Raw genomic sequence first — 11,855 nt, forward strand, 5'->3', positions numbered from 1 at the left:
CAGCACTCAACCCCGTGCACAGTTACTAATAAGTCCCTGGCTGAACTCCTAATGGGTAGACGCCTGCGGACTGTATTGGACAGGCTTCACCCACATTACTGCCCTGACTCTCCCCTCGCTTCCACATCGGGGGTTAGGCATTTTGTCTTACAGGAAACCGTGTTCGTGAGGAACTTCGCTGGAGACCCTCTGTGGATCCCGGGCGAGATCGTGGCCATCACCGGACCCAGGTCGTATCGAGTCAGACTGGAGGATGGCCGAATCTGGAAAAGGCACCTGGATCAGCTGCGGAGGCGCCAAGGCACTCACGTCAGCAGTGACTCATGGTTGCAGACCGGTGCGAGGCTACAGCATCAACCCCACATCAACACCAATTCCGGTGACCTGTTTACACCTGCAGCCGAGCCAGGGAGCCCGAACACAAACCGTGACCACCAGACGGCTGACCAGTCCGAACCAGTCAACGGGAGCACATCCCCAGTGACCAGCCCTACGAGTCCCGAACCAGCACTGACCGAGGAACGCGTTCGTGACACCCCACCGGTCCGACCTTCCTCTGCAGACTCTGAACTACCAGACAACTCACCAGAGTTGCGCCGTTCTGGGCGCCAGCATAAGCCTCCCGCGTACCTTAAGGACTATGCATGTTCACATCTGGGGGGAAGGGGTGTTATGTACCTGGAACTTAAAGAAGTTCCCACCCAGGTCCGTTCGCGCTGCGGGGGCGGTTGCTCTCTCTCATTGGTTGGTTCTCCCCAGCAGCCAGCTATAAAAGCAGGCTGCGGGGTCCAACCAGTCTCTGTTCGCTGCGAGCCAGTTCCAGGCTTGGCAAGCACGTTCAGTCCTTTATTTCCTAAATAAAGTATTGTTGCATCCATGCCCTGGTTCAGCCTCTCATTGCTCAACTATAACAGAAAGGAATCTCTAAAGGATGTGTTTTGCTCTGATTGTCTCAAAACTTAGGAAGATGGAACAACAACAATAAAAATTCATAATGGACTTCTCACTGGAAAGAAGATGTCCATTTGCAAAATATTACAAATTTGGAAGATTTGCATCTTCTTTATCTGGGATATGGCAGCTTCCTACCAATTGCACCAATATTTAGTTGTTGTTTTTAACAAACTCAAGCAGGGATGCTAAAGTATTCAGTTGTCAAAATTTCTGTAACTGAACCCCATTTCAATATATAAAAGTTAGGATTTAAAGATAAATACAAACATTATAGTTTGAGGTTCTTTCCAGTTTGTAAATGCAGAGAACTACAATAAAAGTGAAACTAGAAATGGGGATTTGGGACCATGGCACAGTTTTCAATTCACACTTCTCTGGGTTGCTCTCAGTCATTCCTCTCATTACTTTCCATGTCCTCTTTCTTTTTCAGAGGCAATTTAATGTCTCACTACTACTTGCATGCCGTACTTCCCCCATCCCAAGTAGATATAGCTTAAGCTAGAATTCCCAGATGTTGCCTCTAAAGATTTGGATCTACTTTGCGTGCATAAGCACACCAACGTGCCTACCGTCCCTGTCCTATTGTTTCTTTTATTTCTCTTATATGTATCCGTGTATTCATAACTATGTTTTTTACTTATACCTATTATCTTGTAAGTAATTGACAAATAAATAAATAATAAATGAATAATAATAATCATCTGGAGTTTTGCAATCCCAGTCTAGGGTTGTCTTGACTGGCAATTTACAACCTGCAATTACACTCTCCCCTTTCAGTTTTCAACATTATTGGGTCTTGCAATTTTTGAAAGACTAATGACACACTCATTCTTCAATGTTTTCTGGATTGTGGCAAGTGTGATAGACTAAAATATCCCTCTATTCTGGTCAAAACATGTTAAGTTATCATGCAGAATATCATTAATTTTCTTCCCAAATGATCAGTCTTGTTTTGAGAGATATTTTTCTGCTGCTGCCTAAGATTATGAAAATCTGCTTACCAGCTCAAAGTATTGGTTATATTTATATTCCAAATAACTCATTCAGAGGATATGTTGGTGGCAAATCCAATTTGATCTCCAAAAATCACAAGCAGGACAGCAAATGTCTTTCTTCCCAAATCTGAGGATCAAGAACAATGCTTGCCGTTCTTTACAAATGAAATGAAAGGTAGAATTAGGAGCGGCCTAGTTAGTATAAATATACATTATTCAATTTTTCCTTTTAATTAATGTAGAGTATAATTCTTGCATGAAACATGTTCATATTCTTTCATAAGACATGTTCAATTCTTGCATAAACAATGCCTTATTCATACTACTCTTTATATCTGTAAGCCTACAATAAATTATTCTTAATTTGAATTCCACAGGTGAATGTGTATCCTTTTTAATAATCTCCTTATCCAGTATGTTCTAGTTCTTTGACTTTATTAAGGTACACTTGTCATAAATTACATCTATTTAAATCATCATTTAAAATGATAAATATTCTTATTCTGGTATTTTTAGATATTTACTATGTTTAGGCTGCCATATAATTTAGACTGCGAACATTATTTTAGAGTTCAGACATAGCACAAAACTGCTACTGGCTGTTCTGCTGTCCCTTTGCTAATGTTTTCCCTAACTTTACATTTTGTTCTGCTTACAACATTGGAGTAAGGTCAGAATAAGGCCAACTTTCAATTTTTCCTCTTTATGTTAACATGTTTAATGAATGTATATATGAATGATACTGTCTTCTAGCCCTTCAGAGTGACAGACAGCATATAGGATCAGAATACTAGGGACAGGAAATGATTATTGCCTCCTAAACCAACACATAAATGATGAAAATGAAACTGGTTAGCCATTGTGAGAAATAGAATACTGTGCCAGGTAGCAAATAAACCTAACCTAAACAAAAAGGACTGTTCTTAAATTTTTACACAGTTCCCAGAAATATCATTACATTTATGAACAGATGTTGATAGAAATGACAGATGTTTTGAAGGCTTTCCAAAAGTGCTAAAATATCTGCTCTCACAGATGTGCACATTTCAAAATCCAAGAAACCTGCACTGAAAGATTGTTTTTTTCCTCTTGTAATTTCAGCTTGCCAACAGGATCAAGAAAGTGGCAATAGAAGAGCTGATATGGGCCGTTTACTGAAAACTCTGGGGGATACAGCTATAATTGTATAGAATTCAAGTACGTTTTTCCATTTGTTTTGCTCACGAATATAAAATATTTCATCTGAAAATGATCAGATTCATTCCGATTTCATCACCTTTTTCCAAAACTTTCCTCAAGGGAAAGTTTTATGAGTGTTTAACTTAAAGTCCCATCTATCATGTTTGTAACAGGTGGGATTCCCAAATCAGGGAGAGTTGTACCCTTTATTATTTCTGAAGATAATTAAAAGTACCAATCCCATAATGGGAGCCCCATCCCCTATTTCACTGTTCACTGGCTTGGCTCTTGCATGGTTTATGTCAGCCTGAACAGATGATTGCTATACACAGTGTTCTTTACAGGGACAAGCAGCTGCAATTGCTTTCATTCTGGATGTTGCTACAGTGCTACTTCCCTAGGAAGCATGGCTAATCATGTGGAATGCTAGGAACATCTGGATGGTGCCAATTGCCTTCTGCTGAATGATAATGAGTCTTACATTAATTAACTGCTAAGTAGGCATTGATGGGCAGGGTCAGCTTTCTCGTTTGATCTTTTGTGCTTTGGGGCAAGCTGAATATAGAAGCATTTATATGCATTCAACAAGTCCAGGAGAATATTAAAAATGTAATTTTAAATCCAGATTTGCATCTATAAGCTACATTACAATGTACCTATTTTTGCCTCCTGTACCCTTTTGAACATTAATGTTGGATCATACCTCCTGCTCCTGATGCTGCAGCTTAACTCTACACAGATTCATGTCTGAAAAGGCATCAGACGTAAACAAATGTCGCATATCATCAGGGGTGGGATTCTGCCAGTTCGGACCAGTTCTATAGAACCGGTTGTTACGATTCTGTGCAGTTCGGAGAACTGGCAAATCACATCACTGGTTGGCCTCTCCCCTCCCCACCCACCCAGGAGACTTCCCTGAGGCCCAGTCAGGGGTGTTATTTAGGGGGTTGGGGAAGGGAGAAGTGGCCTGAGAGCAGAGCTGAACCTCCCTTAGGATTGAAGCTTCTATTTTTCAATGCAGACTCAGGCAGCAGTTTGCATAAAGGTAGATCTGGGAGTGAAGCTGTGATTCTGCAAGCAACTCCATCTGCCTGCCTGCTTTGCCTGATTTTGGGTAAAAGTTTGTCTTGCATTATTTGGTAATCTTTTTTTCTTTATTTTTTCCTCTTTTTCTACTATTTTTTATTTGCTCTACATTTACTTATTGCTTTTCCCCTATTCTTCTAACTTTCAGCTTAAAATTGGTTTTTCTTTTATTCTTTTATTCTATTTTTTATTCTTTTATTCTATTTTATTCTTTTATTCTATTTTATTCTCTATAATAAAATTATTTTTAAAAAATTAAAAACCAGGAAAAATATATTATAAATGATTATAAAAGACATCATAATTTAATATCAGCAGCTTCTAACCTATTGTGCAATTACACTTTGCTTGCCAAGAGTAAATTTCTAAAATCCGTTTGTTTCCTAAACCAAGTAGTCAACAGAACTTAAGTTACTGTTTTTTTTCCTTTTTATCATTAAACTGTCAAATCGCTTTCCTAATATTTATAGTCATGCACCCACACATTCCTGAAAACATTTAGTAGGAACCTAAAAATCCTGTAGTGAATATATTAATAGAATTGTTGTGGACAACTGGTGTGCTCCTACTTGTGCTTAATATCACCCATTAAAACTTAAGTTTAATATACTGCAAAGAAAGTGAAGTCTATTTTGGGGTCAGAATCAAAAAGGTAAGCTCGTGGTACCAGCACTGCAGTCAAAAATCCTGCCTTTTGGACATGTGTGCCATGCTGACACTTAAAAGGACAGACTTTTGTGTAAAGGGGTTGCAGACTAAGATTTTTATGACTGTATCATGAAGGCTATTGTGTACCTTTATTTGAAATTGTTTAAAAAGGGAGGACTGAAAAGTACTTCCTACTGAAAAGTAGGAAGTTCCAACATTTGAGTCCCACTAATTTCCCCATACAAATATATAATAAAATAAAATAAATATCCAGAATATTAGGAACTTAGGAACAGAGAGGAAGGTTTGGGAAAATGTATCCTATCTCCTTCTCCAATGATTGCCTGTCTTACAAGGATTCTGTAATACAGTAAGTACTTATCAAAAGACTATTATGAGTTTCTTAGACAAAGAACAAAAGAAATATAATGCAATACTAACACTTGCATATTCTTCTTTAGTCTTTCTTTTCAACTGCCCTAGTGTTTATGTTGTCAGCTTAAACCAATTAAATTGTGACAGATTAAAACACACAGATTAAAACACACACTATTTAAACAATTGGCAAAAGGCCAATTGATCTAGTGCTAAGAAAATGATGCTTGTGAAATAAATTTCATCAGTTCTTTGAGCACCAAACTGGTCTGTAAACATTTCTGTGTTCAGTGTTTGTCATCTTGTTAAGTTGATTTATCTGGCTTTCATCTTCTGAAATGGAGGGATCGGAAATAAGGCAAACAATTATTATGAGCAGTTAAGTGCTTTCATTCTTAGTTTAATTTGTTGGAAACAAGCAGCTCTACCTGAACACAGAGGTTTTTTGGAAGCTCAAACCCATCATGCTATTTAGAATAATATTTCAAGAAAAGGGCAAGATAAATTAAGATGGGATCTCATGATCATGAAAATATACATTGAATTTCTTCTTGGATGACTTCAAGTTTTTCATAGTCTGCGCCTTTTGATATAGTTACATTTGTTACAAAATCTTTTATTTTAGGTTGTGTCAGTGTTTCTCTAGCCATTTATAGTAGAACTAAGAACTAAGGAGAAATGTCCTGACAATGAGAACAATTAATCAGTGGAATGGCTTCTTTCACAAGTTATGGGTGCTCTATCATTGGAGGTTTTTAAAAAGACATTGGACCACCATTTGTTCAGAATGGTACAACATCTCCTGCTTGAGTGAGGCAATGGACTAGAACCATTCTGGCTCTGCAAACTGTTGTGGTGGCAGCAGGAGAGCGGATGGTTTTGCCTAGTGTACCACGGATGGGGTTGGAGACCCCTGAATGAGAAGACCTCCAAGTTCCCTTCTAACTCTATTATTCTGTATTAGTCACAACTCTTAAAGTGATCAACAATCTAGCATGTCACTAAAAAGGAAACATATAGTTTTGTAACAGCACCATGCTTAATACAGTAGAAATATTTATAATACATAGCATCAGGTTTACCATCTTACTTTATTCAGTGTAATTAAAGTTTGTGGAGGACCATCAAATATTTTTCAGAGCTAAGCTACATAATATCAGACCCCAAAAGTTATATCAATAAAAGTTCTCTATCCTGCTTATTTGAATAATCCACCACAAATTTCTGTTCCCTAGAATGATGTCCCCATCCCCATTATGAATAGGGCTCCAACTCTGCTCTCCTTTAGAAAGCCATTAAGACTCACCTTCTTTACCAAGCGTTAGAGGCCTGTTCAGTAAATTCTCTTTTTGGCTGTTATATTACTGGTTCACCATTTTATATTTTATATTTTGGATTTCATATTTATTTATTGACCGTGTCTTAATATTACATGGTTTGGGGTTTGCTTATTGATTGTTCCGTATGCTACCCAGAATCATTTAGTTTGAGTTGGGAAGCCTTATAAATCTAGTTAGTTAGTTAGTAAATAAATGTCAGCATTAAGCTCAGATGGATTCTTTAAAAAAAATTCTACACATTTTTCACTCTTTATAAACCAAATAAAAATTGTTTGTTTGCATTTTAAAAAATAATGAAAAATATAGATTCACTAGATTATTTCTAGCCCATCATTTCTCACCACACCCACATTTCCCCCGATACTTAATGAAATAAAGGCTTCTGAGGTACTTGAGTAGAAGCTATCTGAAATAATTCCTTATTCATATTTTGGGTTTACTGCATGGAAATATTTAATGAGAAAAATCTTTTATTTAATACTTTGGTTTTCTATCAGCAAACAGCTTGTAATACAGTCAACATGCAATCACTTAGGTCAGTCTTCTGAATCTATTCTTTTATTTTCTCACAGCTACAGTATATTCTAATTAAGGCCTAGGTCTTATTTGGGATCATTGAGTATATAAGAAATGATATTTCAAAATAAAAGAGCAAGATGTATTAAAGCAAATCTCCTATGAAGCAATGCTTGGAGATTTGCAAAATAAGAATGTTTTTAGAGATTTGATTTTAATCCATATTGTAAGAAATAGTAGAATTCATTGTAAAAAAAGGAAAAACCAGATGCATTATGAAAATGAGTCAGTTTCAGGAAATATTAAGAAAGGTAACTATCAAACTATTCCCATGGTTTGTTCTTTCTCACTTGAAATCTCCCCGATCCTTAGCAAGAATATAGAAGATGTTTTTGTGGGTTTTCAAGTTCTTGTTTTAAAAAATGTGTATGCAGCCATATAGCTACATACAGCTAATCTCTTCGGTATGTTTTAGAAAGTGTACTAACTCTGTGTTTTGCACTTTAGACATAGGTAAAGGGATCTTTTATCCCACTTTATTCTAAACCAATAGAAGAAACATCTTGATTAATCAGTGTAATAAGAACAGAAGATTCAATGCACACCACTATTTCCATCCTCTCCCCTTCTTTTCAGTGTGAAATTCTACCTATGTATATGAATCTTGTTTGTGATGATTGTTGTGTTTATTATGTCTTTCACAAAAATCAAAACTATTAATATTATGTTTGTTATGAATGATGCCTCCATTAACAATTCTCTGGGTCCTATACAAGCAGTTAAAAGTTGAAGATAATTATATACAAAACTATAATCACATCAGTAAAAATAGCTTCTTAAATATAAATCTCCATAGAGAACAGTATTGCATATAAGATAATCTGGAGCAGTAATCATCATTATCATCAAACTAGAACAACTGTGGCAAAAAAAGCAAAGGTAGTAGTGATAGTAATTGGCATCTTGGATGCAGTCTCATCTAGAGTACAATCTGAATACCTTTGGTATTTCCAAAATCACCCTCAGCCAATTGCAAAAGGAAGCTTAACTTGGAAAAGGTTACAACCCGTGACAATATTTTAACACCATCAAACTTCAACATCTGCCTATCCCAGATCCTTGGAAAGGACTCAATAGGATTAGGGTTGAATAAAAATGCCAAATCCAATCTAAACATCTGTCTGAATGTGTGACCAACCAGAAGAAGAAGAAGAAGAAGAAGAAGAAGAAGAAGAAGAAGAAGAAGAAGAAGAAGAAGAAGAAGAAGAAGAAGAAGAAGAAGAAGAAGAAGAAGAAGAAGAAGAGGAGGAGGAGGAGGAGGAGGAGGAGGAGGAGGAGGAGGAGGAGGAGGAGGAGGAGGAGGAGGAGGAGGAGGAGGAGGAGGAGGAGGAGGAGGAGGAGGAGGAGGCGAAGTAGCCATTGTATTAAAACATCTAAACTGATCTTTAAAATGCTTAGGAAAACAACATGACGGTTTGGCAAGTCTCTCTAAAAATGCATTCCACAGAATGATTTGAACATTTTCTTTTGACGGCCGTCCATTTTGTCTCATTGGGTAGGACCACCTGAAGAAGGCACTTTGATAAATATGTTCAGGTCCTGGTAGGTAAATCTGGGGAAAAGACATTGTTCAGTTAGCCTGAATTCACAATATCTAGGACCTTATATCCCCAGCAGTTTGAACTGGATACAGAAATGGACCTACAATGACTGTATATCAACCAGTTCCAATTACCAACATAACTATCCTTCTTTTGAAATTATTGAAGTTGTTGGATTATTTTCAGAGACAGTTCATATACATACAATCCTTTGCAATAATCAGAAATAGAAACCATTGCAAAACTGTCTCTTTTTGAATAAGCTCTTCACTAATAAAAAGCACTTAAAATCTCAAAAGTGAACAGCCTCCAATGATAGTGCTGGATTCAAAGATTTTCGAAATGTATCCTAATCACTTAAATGCATCTTTATTGAATCATTAAAAAATCATTCTTCCTTTTATGTATTATGGATAGAAAATAATAATTTCAACTGAAAAATAATGTAAATCAATCCTATAGAGCTGTGGTGGTGGCAGTGGTTATAATGCAATATTGCAGGTTACTGCTCACTGCCAGAAGTTCGATTCTCACCAGCTCAAGGCTGATTCAGCCCTCCATCCTTACAAGGTCAGTAAAATGAGGACCCAGATTGTTGGGGGCAATATGCTGACTCTATAAAGTTTTATAAACCACTCAAAGTATGCTATAAAGCAATATGAAGCAGTATATAATTGTTAAGTGCTAGTGCTATAATTGTAGCACAACATAAATTATATCCAAGGAAGCAAAAAATGAAACAAAGGGCTCCAATAATGGCAATTTATGAGAAACAGGTTTGTTTTTTTTAATTTACTTACTTATTATATTTGTATAACTGCCTGTGACATTCATCCATAGAATGTAGGCCTTTAACCCTCCCGTCTTAGCTTTTTCTACATAAAATGGTTATAAATCACCATTCCATTTTGAGGTAGAAGAGTTCCAATTATTTTTGCATAGAAAGTGTGTAATAGTCCCCAAATCTTTACTCTATGCTAATAGTGTTCTATTTATTACTTCAATTAATGCTGTAATTTTACTGGAAGAGAGTTACATTTAGTAGTATTTCTCTATGAATCTAGATCCTGTACCAAAATATTTCCTTTACATATTCTGAACTAACTACATTATCTGAATAATGCTCTCTTCAGGTAAGCTCCGACAAGCACCATTGAATCTGGGTAGCAAGGAAATATATAAAAGGGAAGGAAATTACCTCAGTTTGGCATGAAATACAATGTCACTTTCTTTAAATAAAATTTATTTTCTATCCTTAGTGACACCGTACAGGCTAATTTAACATTTCATTGTATTCTGTCACTTAGCCAGACACATGCGGCTGCTTAAATTATAGTGGTTAAGGCTACAAAGAGCTTATATATCCTCTCTCATAGACTAAGAGCCTGTATATCCTGTTCTCTATCCTGTTTCTCACATCCCTTTAAATGTTTGGTTGACAGACGCCTTTTCATTCATCTTGGCTACAGGCAACAAAAATATTATGAATATTGAAATATGTGCACATAGTATGATATAAAACTAGAAACATTTGCTGTGAAATTATTCCAATATTAAATTATTCTTTTTATGGAATTATTCACCAAATACTTCTAGCAATTGCTATTACCAGAAGTTCTCAGAAGAAGAATTAGAAGAAGCTATTGCCTACCACTCTCTCAATGAAATCAACCACACATGCAATACGATTTACAATGTTATTGATTGCATGCAAATAAATAATGGTAATAATTTTAATTAAAAATGCAATGAACTGCCTAAGAAAGAGAGCCAAATTATCGGTGATACAAACATTAAAATATCTTAAGGAATCTAATATAAATCAATTCAAGCAACTATAAAGATGAACCAAACATATATATACTGGTAGTCCTTAATTTACAATCACGATTAAGCCCAACATTTCTGTTGCTAATCTTGGCAATTGTTAAGTGAGTTGCACTCCATTTTATGGTGCTTTTCTGTCACAGTTTGTTAAGTGAATCACTGCAGTAGTCAAGTGAATTGCATGTTCATTAAGTGAATCTGGCTCCCCCTCTGATTTATCTTGTCAGAAGTAAGCTGGGAAGGTTACAAATGGTGGTCACATGGCCCTAGAACAAGGCAACTGCCATAAATACATGCCAGTTGCTAAATGCCTGAATTTTGATCATGTGACCATGAGAGTGCTACAATAGTCATAACTGTGAACAACTGTGAACAACAATAATTGATTTTTTCAGTGACATTGTAACTTCAAACGATCACTAAACAAATGGTTTAGTCAGGAACACCTGCACCAGTGCAGCAGTCTGCTTTAAAGAAGTCTTGATTCAATCTTCACCTGTGATCAGCTGATCAGTTAAGGAGATGCTAAGGAACTTCTGCAGAAAAACAGAAGAAAGAATGGGAAATACTTCCATTTTTTTCCTTTGTCATTTTTGGTTCCTCTATAGCACAGATGTCAAACACACGGTGTTACGCTACCATCACATGACGCTTTGCAATGTTTTTTGCTTTTGTGGAGCTGGGGTGGGCATGGCCTGCATGTGACATATCTGGCCCATGGGGTGTCAATTTGACACCCCTGCTCTATAGTCTCTGCACTATTTTTCCTCCAGACACCTCCCTCTCTCTGGAAGGTGGTTAATACACTCAACATCAAAAGCATTTCAAAACTACAATCACCTGATGTTTACCTACTTGCTCATTTCTTATTCCAACCTAAAGAAGAAAATTCAATGGACAATGCTATAAAGTTTCTTTCTTTTTCAATACATAGTTCAACAACTTTCTTTTACCATCCATCAAGACCAAGCAAAGAAAGAAGTGATAAATTCCTAGATTCCAACAAGAATTAGGACAACGTTGATGTATATGAATAAAGGGATAGATATTTGGGGTATCAAAAATTAGAGAAATGTAATCAAAGTATGCTAGACTGGCTGAGAGCTGAATAAGTATACAAATATTAAATTATATGAAAACATTAGTTGCTTTTAGACTGATATATTTTTAATATAATGCTCAATAGGCAGGTTGGATTCTAACTAAATCTGATGTTACTTTACTACTGAAAAATAATACAATATACATCTATTGCGTTCACTATTTTTCTGGACAGTTCAAAACTCAAACTCATGGCCTGACTTTTGTTGCTAAATATTTTTGTGTGTGTATGA

Source organism: Pseudonaja textilis, chromosome 1 (genome assembly GCF_049901715.1).
Source record: "Pseudonaja textilis isolate UNSWEBS1 chromosome 1, rPseTex1.2, whole genome shotgun sequence".
Classification (NCBI taxonomy): domain Eukaryota; kingdom Metazoa; phylum Chordata; class Lepidosauria; order Squamata; family Elapidae; genus Pseudonaja; species Pseudonaja textilis.